The sequence below is a fragment of the Puntigrus tetrazona genome, chromosome 14, assembly GCF_018831695.1.
Source record: "Puntigrus tetrazona isolate hp1 chromosome 14, ASM1883169v1, whole genome shotgun sequence".
Lineage (NCBI taxonomy): Eukaryota > Metazoa > Chordata > Actinopteri > Cypriniformes > Cyprinidae > Puntigrus > Puntigrus tetrazona.
In genome coordinates this window covers 7660185-7668912 of record NC_056712.1, presented here as the reverse complement: position 1 = coordinate 7668912, position 8728 = coordinate 7660185, and positions in this window count along the sequence as shown.

Genomic DNA, 8728 nt, shown 5'->3' with positions numbered 1-8728 from the left:
ACGTAGCACTAGTTTTACTTTTAAGTACAGTTTCTTAGTACTCTTTCCACCACCGCGTGCATGTGAGAAAATTATTTTACTCGTTTTATAATACACACGTTTAAACCTTCTTAAATAAAGTGCATTAACTTAAGCAGCTTAATAACTCTTGTTAAAAAAAAAAAACTTAATTGAGTGTTTAAAATGAAAACAAATAAATAAAATCTGTTTGTTTTACGGAAAGCTGTAGTCCGTACGTTTTGACTCTTTGTCGCCATCTATGTTGGTAAACCTGGTACTGCAGCTCCTCGCGGAGTTATATCCAACGCGTGGGTTGTGCTCCGGCGCGGATGAATCTAATGTTCTGAGCTGAGAGTGTAGCTGTCAGTCACCAAACGGGGAGTCAATCCTCTACTTAATAATCAGATTCTAAACTACGTCTTGAAATGTATGAAAGATTTTTCACCAGATATTGTCATCTAAATAAGTAATAGGTCCGCCACACTTTGATCTGACCAACTGAGAGAAAGACGCTACAATAAATCGTGCTACCAAAAATGAATTAGCTTGTATCACACCAAACCCTGCAAATTATTATTATTGTTGTATTTTATTCTCAAATTATTAGTGCTAACCACCTTAAAGGGTCAACCAGGTGAGACACAGGGCCCAAGACATCATTGCGCCAATAAAAAAAAATTTGCTCAAAAAGTTGCCCAGCGTATCATCATGAGCCAGATTGTGTTCACGGGAAAATAAATTAAACTGGAGATAAACTATAAATCAATACTGGAGTACAATAAAGGGATTCGTGTTCATTATGTTACTTTGTAAAAATACTTTTAAATGTAAAAATTAAAAAAAAAAAACTTAATTTCTCTTTCTTCAGTCTTTAGTTCACACATAACAAACCCCAGATTATCTCAAGGCCTTGGTTTCCAGCCTCAGGTGGACTCGAGTAGTCTGAAAGTAATCGGCAAATCAGATGTCTAGACTGTAGGAGCTGTCAATCAAAAGACAAGAGAGCTCCAGCATGTCGCTCGGATCAATACAGCGCCCTGCTCTCCCGTCGGCCCTCGGCTGCGCTCCGCCCCGGGGCCCTGCCTGTCATCTCACAGCGTGGACAGAGCGGCCCAAATCACATAAATACCTCAGCGTTCCCAGCGTGTGTCTGAGCGACGGCCCGCGACTCGGGGTTAAAGATCTGTGACGGCCAACCAAGGCCCCAGTAGCATTTCCTCTCCCCCCTGAAGGCCAGTTATAATGTCAGTCGAGGTCAAAAATGTCACATTTTAGTTTTTCAAAGCCGCCTCACCGACCTTTTAGAAACACACAAGCTGGATCTATAAGACGTGAATTAGGCGTTAATGAAGGAAAGGGTTTGATGTCATAATCACAGTCGTTTTCGCAGATTGGTTCCTAACTCGTTACTTCCGTGATTGGAAAATACGTAGCTAAATATGCACATCGATCAAAATAATAGGACTACGCAGAGTGTGAAACGCGTTTATGTTTTGGATGCACTGGCGTAGATTGATTAAGACGGTAGCAGGTCATCTGCGCTTCTAGAAAATTCACACACTAGTAGAGTGAGTAGTACATTATGAGCCTTTCTGAACACAGCGAGTGTCTGCTTTCTCTGATAAGGAGGCCTGCGAGGACCAAACGACCCATGACTACATCCTGGCTTTTGTGTAATTTACTGAGTAGCTCTTATTGTTCCCGCAGACGCTCGGGGCGCGTGCCACTGGGAGATGAAATGCAAATGAATGTGACAGAGTGACGGTCCTCTGAGATAAGAGAGGGAATGCTCCGACAGCACTTTAAAAGCATTACAGACGCTTACAAAACACTGTTACAAAACACACATGTAACCTTCACGGGAAAACTACAGCTTTTAATTTTAATTTTTTTGTTTTTCATTTTAGCCTACATTTTTTTTGTTCAGGTTTTAGTAATATTGTTGCATTAAAAAAAAAAAAAAATCAAATGTCTGTATAGCTTTTCATTAATTTGTATTTGTGTTAGTTTTAGTTATTTTAGTGCACCAACTTAAATTAATGTTTTTAATGGGGTTTTTTTTTTTTTTTTTTTTAGATTTTAGTTTTAGTTTCCTATACTGATGGATTGATACATTCATGCATTCATTCAGGTCAAAATATATTTTAAATAAATGCTAAATGAATTAATTTATTTGTAATAATTTATTAAGTAATGAAAGGCTATATATATATATATATATATATATATATATATATATATATATATATATATATATATATATATATATATATATATTACATAAATATTTGAATCACACAATTCTCCTGTTTCCGTTCAGCTCCTGTTTTTCCTTATTTGGTTGTTCCTGTCTGCATTTGTCATTATTAGTTAATTAGTTCCCACTGTTTTAGTTCTCCCTGATTGTTTCCCTGTCTTTACATGCAATCAGTTCATGTTAGCAGTTTTTTCATTCATTTAGCTTTTCATTCACGGTAAAAAAACTAAAACAAAAACAGGATGGCAGATAAGTCTAGAAAAATGCTAACTCTGAATGCATTTCATTCAATATTGCAACATATTGATTCAGGCGTTTTCAGGTGCATTATAAATAGACTGCTTTAATGCTCACTAGCTAAGCAATATATTAAATGTCAAATCGCACTGGATATTCTTCACATGCAGTATGTGTGCTGTTTTGCTGCTTATGTGCAGCACTTCCCTTCCTTATTAACGACCGGAAATCCTGATGTGCGAGGGACGGCCTGAGAGCAAACGCGCGTAAAACCTGGAGATTATCACGTGAAACGAAACGATGTCCAATCAGAAAGCGAGCCGAGAAGAAGACCGAAGCGTTAAAACAAACGGCCGCGTCACAAAAGCATCGCGACTGCAGAGATTCGAGATCAACTTGTCGATTTTACGCAACTTATTCTCAAGTCTCGCGAGATTTCCCGTCCGCACGGTCGAGACAGGTCTTTGTCGCACGCTGTAGGAGCGAAACATGTCCTCGTGTCACATTTTGAAAATCTTATGAGATTAAAAAAAAATCTTTTAGTGTGTGTGTCGGCAAGACGGCTCGTTAAGATTTGAAACAGAACTAACGCGTGACTGATATCCGTTATAAAGCGCTGATATTACACAAACGAGAGTAAGGCCGCGCCGCTGCTGAAGAGCTCGAGCTCAAAGCGTTCGTTCACGGTGATGTCGGGATTGTTCAACGACCTCGTGCCGGTCTCTCTGAAGGCTCAGGAACGGCTCCTCTCGACGGTAATTGGTCTCAGCTGTTCATCCACGGACAGAAACGGCGTTTAAGCAAACGGCTCCAGTTCAATTATTTTCTGTCTCGCTGCTGAACAGCCTGAAGTACGGATGGACATGGGAGAGCCGCAACAATAAAGTGTGTGTGTGTGTGTGTGTGTGTGTGTGTGTGTGTGTGTGAGTGAGAGAGTGTGTGTGTGTGTGGTGTGCATGTTTGGCTTTGTGGGCATTTTTCACAAATAGTTTTATATTTGACAAGGGTTAACATGAGTTTAGGAGCTGCTCACTTGAAAAGAATGCTTTATGATAGACATTATTAATCCTGACCAGTCATTTATATTCAACACTTTATTTTGATAGTCTGCGTCAGACTTTCTTATTCATTACCAATCCTCTAAAGACTGTTAGTTGGCATGTAGTTGCAAAGCTATTAATGCCTAAAGTGGACCGTCCAAAAAAAAAAGGTCTACTGTTTCTGTTTATCCGCGGTTTTTCACCAATCCAGTGAAATAAATGAATAAGTCATCCCAAACACGGCTGCTAGTGTTAAATCATTCTAGAAGTTATAAAAACATAAGTGTAATATTCATAAAACATTTAGTTTCAGTAATTCATATAAAAATAAATTAATTTTCACAATGTTGTTATCTCTTAAAATTATTTTATCACTCATTATTTTACTTTTGTCCCATTATAAACATGTAAATATTCTTAAATCAAAATACATTTACTTAAAATTACTATAAGGTGCAGACTGAAGTCTAGAAAAAATATCCAAATTAAGTGACTTAAAACAAGAAAAATAAACATCCCACTAAGAGATCATTTTCTTGCTTTAGACATAAGTTCATCATCTCTCTCTCTCTCTCTCTCTCTCTCTCTCTCTCTCTCTCTCTCTCTCTCTCTCTCTCTCTCTCTCTCTCTCTCTCTCTCTCTCTCTCTCTCTCTCTCTCTCTCTCTCTCTCTCTCTCTCTCTCTCTCTCTCTCTCTCTCTCTCTCTCTCTCTCTCTCTCTCTCTCTCTCTCTCTCTCTCTCTCTCTGTCTCTCTCTGTCTCTCTCTCTCTCTCTCTCTCTCTCTCTCTCTCTCTCTCTCTCTCTCTCTCTCTCTCTCTCTCTCTCTCTCTCTCTCTCTCTGTCTCTCTCTCTCTCTCTCTCTCTCTCTCTCTCTCTCTCTCTCTCTCTCTCTCTCTCTCTCTCTCTCTCTCTCTCTCTCTCTCTCTCTCTCTCTCTCTCTCTCTCTCTCTCTCTCTCTCTCTCTCTCTCTCTCTGTCTCTCTGTGTCTCTCTGTCTCTCCGTCTCTTTCACTTGAGTAATAAGGCATTTGATAACTGATTAATTACCTTTTCTTTTGCCATTAATGTAAAATTACTGAACCTAAACAAGTTTTTCTCAGTCACATTTCTCAAATAATCGTTAATATTACCAAATAAATATGTGCATTGTGTACAAAGCAATGTGTACAAACAGCACAACCCAGTAGACTTCTGCAAAAGCCTGTAACTTACTCCTAATCTTTAGTTCAGCTCTCAGTGAATTTCAGAGAACTGGTTTATAGTTGGTTGATCCATATTCTCTTTATCTTTTAGAAACTGCTTTTACGATCTGCACAAGTGACTAGATGACTAGTGACTTTGTATCTTAAGTCTTCTGTAAATGTCTGCTGTGATATCTGATGTTTCTTTCATATCAGATGTGATGCCAGCACCGACTGCTGTTTTTCTCTGAAAGCTGGCAAACAGCTTGAGACGCGTGTAGTGCACGTGGACCTGCCAGCGCAACCAGAAAATCAGCTTTATTTACAATATTAAACAAAGCCAAAATGAACAAGAAATGTGAAAACAATCATATTCCACATTTAGAGTCACTCCTATGAGAACAAGATCAGATTTCTCAGAGGATGCATGAGTTGGACGAAGAACAGAAGGTTGTTTGTTTCTTAATTGTTGGATTATATGGCTGAAATTATAAATGTTGCCAACCTCCACAGGGAAGTGCAGACCTGTTCAAAAAACCTTTAGATATTCAAGGGCTTATCTGAGGCACTAAATAGCTAATAAACTATAGTCTATAGTCGTGTATACCGTCATTTGACATATCACTTATTTTTCTTCTCCTCAAAAAAGATTTCAAACATGATAAATGCTAAAATTATTACAATTATATATATATATATATATATATATATATATATATATATATATATATATATATATATATATATATATATATATATATATATAACAAATAAATGAAAAATACCATTACCATAAAATAAACTGATATTATAAAATACATCTATAAAGTAAAATACACAATTTAAAAAAATGACTATATGGACTTTTATGACTATTTTAAAAATGACAAAAATATAGATATATTAAGAACTATGACATGAAAGTAACAGTATAATAGAAATAGACAAAATTGTGAATATCAGGTATAATTAAATAATTAAGATTTTTCTACATTAAATTGATCAAAAAGGCAGTAAAGACATTTAAATTTTACTATTAAAAATTCTGTTAAAAGTTTCAACTGATCGAAGAAAAATGTTTTCTTTAGATAACTTCTTTAGATAACATAAAAATGTTATATATATATATGATATATAGAATATATATATATATATATATATATATATATATATATGAATAATAATAATAAAACACTTCATAATTCAAAGGTGATCAAAAGTACAATTGTGAAATATGTTCTGTGTAAATATATTTTAAAATGTGTTTTATTCCCTAGATACAAAGCAGACTAATGCAAGCATGTGTCCGGCGTGAATGCAGTCTAGACAGGCAGCTCACTGGGCTGTGTTTGAGAGGAGCGTCCAGAGGTTGTGTTTACATGTCTGTGTCTCTCGCTGTGGATGTGTGTATAATTGCAGGTCTCTGACAGCACTTTAATACGGTAAGGTGTGAAAATTACAGTGTCTTCAGCGAACGCCCCCTCGCTGCTGTCTGGCTGTCTCTAGTGAGGTCAAACTGTGCTGTTAGGAAAGTCTCATTTCTTTTCCGTCTCTTCAGACTCAGCAGGAGTTAATTAAGCTTTAAATCTTGTTTAAAACAAATTAATTATTCATCCAGCAATTTACAATGGATGGACTTAATATTCATACAACTTCAGGTCAAGATTGTGTGTGTGTGTGTGTGTGTGTGTGTGTGTGTGTGAAAGTGTGTTTTTGCTCATGCTGCTTTCCATTCAACTAATTTCTTCTTAGAAAGGCCAAGAAAATCTAAGAAACAAGATTTCACTGTATAATGCCACACAAATATGGAAGTACAATGATATTTTAATACATTTGAACATACATTTATATATGTAATATGAAATATACTACTGGTCTAATGTTTGGAATAATTTAGTTTTTTTTTTTGTTATTAAAATACATTTCCTCTACTCACCAAGGCTTAAAGTGGCCCTCTTATAGATTTGTGAAAATGTGTAACACAGAGAATGAAAACATCCTCCAAAGTTTTAAATCAAAAGTTGTTGTTGACTCTGAATCATTGAGCCGTTGCGTGTTGACCTCAACGTAAAACTGTAGCATATTGGCTGTCACTTGAAATGAAAATGCAAATTCATTCCTTGACACTGGGTGCCGCTTTTAGGCGTGTTATAAGAAAACTCAAAGCATTTTGTGACCTTGCATGCATGTCAATCTGTTGTCAGGGACTCCAAAAAAAAACCTAAATATGAGTCTTTCATAGTCCATATGTAATAGGGGCACTTAAATTAGTTTGAATCAAAAAAAAAAAAAACATTGTAATACTGTAAAATATTATTGTAATTTCAAATCACTGTAGTCTAAATCATTGTTTCCAAAAAACTAATTAAAAAAAAAAAAACTAATATATATATATATATAAAAATAAATAATATAAAAATAATATATATATATTTATTTTAGTATTTATTTTAAGTTATTTTAAGCAAAACTATGATACAATGAACATGAAAAATGGCAACTGGCTGATTTTTAAATGTATAACTTAAATATATGATTCAATTGCATTTCAGCAGACATTTTAATAGCAGACATTTTAATAATTACATTATATATATATATATATATATATATATATATATATATATATATATATATATATATATATATATACATAAAAGCAGCACAACTGTTTTCATTGATAATTTATAACTAATATAGTTTATTAAGTTTATTTAAATGAAGGACCACGTGACACTGCATGCTGAAAATTCAGCTTTGGTATTTATATAAATAAATTGCATTTTTAAATATATTCACATAAAAAGTGTCAAAATAATATTGTTTTAGAAGTGTTTGACCAATTGAATGCAGCGTTAGCGCACAGAAGAGACTACTCCAAAACATAAAACAAAAATCTTACAGATCCCACACTGTTTATCTCTTTAAAGGTCATTTTACTGAAAACAATAAAAAAGTACTAGCAGTCCATGCAAAACGTACAGAATTTCTCCCTTGTAAGGTTTCTTGCGGTTAGAAGGCGGATCGTAAGCAGCCTCCGTCTCTTTCTCTTTATCCGTATTGAAGCGACAGAGCATGACTTCAGATGATCATTAGAGAGAGAAATGACATCTTCATTCCTCCGGCGTGTCTTTTGAGAATATTAATTATTTTCATTACACAACGACAGCAACCCTCCCCTCCTTTAAGCTCCTTCTCGTCATTAATTAGGAGGAAAAAGTCTGGTAAGACGCTCCTCAACAGGCGGCTCATCACTCGGAAGTGAAACGTGAAGCGTTTTTGAGGCTTATTTTAATTTTGTTGTCATGCATGAACTGGCCTCTTCTCATTAGCAGACAGGCCGGATCGAAATATTAAAGGTTACCACGGCAACAAAACAGGAAGGGGAGGCGTCCGGGAGACAAAAGATCGAGGCCTGGAATGACCTTGAAATGATTTTACAAAGTGTTTATTGCTTTTGTTTGTGCGCACTAAAGACCTACAATGACGGAATCGATGTTCGCTCCGCTCCGGTGAGGTCAAAGGTTAATTGCATGCCGCTCTCTAAGTACGCTCCCGCTGTCAATCAAACTGAAGGCTGACGTTCACCTGCTGACCGCTTCAGATTTATGTTTAAATTAGCTTTGACTTGAACAAGCTCATGCACGGTGAGGAAATTACCCGTATATATATATATATATATATATAACCCATCATTTACACACACACACACACACACACATTCGTAAGATGTTTCAGGTCACACGGCACACTTTTGACCCTCGAGATTTTTTGAGTCATTGCCTCCCCGCGTTTCTGTACCTGTTTTTCGACCGGGACTAAGGTCAGGTCATTCAATCTCAGCTAGACTCTAAAGACTGTTGAACTGCGAAGAGGTCAGAGGTCAAGTAGAAAGACAGACCGAAAGCTTTAAGACGCCGCGGTCTGAAACTCGAAGACGGAGAGAAACATTTTACAAATCTCTCGTGCTATTTCCAAGCATCAATAATTCAGTCAATGCAATGCATCTGAACG